This window comes from Pteropus vampyrus, unplaced genomic scaffold (assembly GCF_000151845.1).
Source record: "Pteropus vampyrus isolate Shadow unplaced genomic scaffold, Pvam_2.0 Scaffold130, whole genome shotgun sequence".
NCBI classification, from domain to species: domain Eukaryota; kingdom Metazoa; phylum Chordata; class Mammalia; order Chiroptera; family Pteropodidae; genus Pteropus; species Pteropus vampyrus.
The window spans coordinates 2563376-2564018 of NW_011888911.1; positions in this window are offsets into that span (position 1 = coordinate 2563376).

Consider the following 643-nt stretch of genomic DNA (forward strand, 5'->3'; position numbering starts at 1 on the left):
CTCTTCCGAGTTACTTATTAAGGCCTGAGTCTTAGTTGAGAGAAAAGGTGATATGGCTCTCTAACGCTCCCAGGTATAGGCCTCCATGATTCTTTATCACCTTTTCCCCTCACACCATTCCAGGAGCTAGAGTTTGGTGAAGCCACTGGACAGCAGGTACCACAGAGTGGCCAGGAAGAGTTCTTGTGATGAGGGGGGATTTTACAGTAGTCAAGGTCTCAAGGGCCTGGACCCAGCAAAAGCCATCCCTGTAGCTTCCTCACCTCTTCACCTCCCTGCCCTTTTTGTCTCCCTGCCCTGGGACTCACCCTCTGTGGAAGACCAGCACAAACCAGGAGGGCTCCTGGGAGCAGCAGGAAAAGGATCCAGTCCATATATGTTGGAAAAAGGGTGAGAGCTACCTTCACATTCTCTGCTTATTCAACTTACTATGTGTGATGCTACCAACTAGCCTACTGAGCCCTGGTATCAAGCTTTGCCTCACAGGCACACAAAATGCACAGCACCCCCACATGTTGTTTTGGATTCCTTGAATTGGCCAAATTGCGTAACATTGGTCTGGTAAAAGGAAAGACCATTCAGGTGAAGGTAAGCAACTACCTCACCTCAGACTTTCAGTAAGTCTGATAAGAATGCAGTTGGA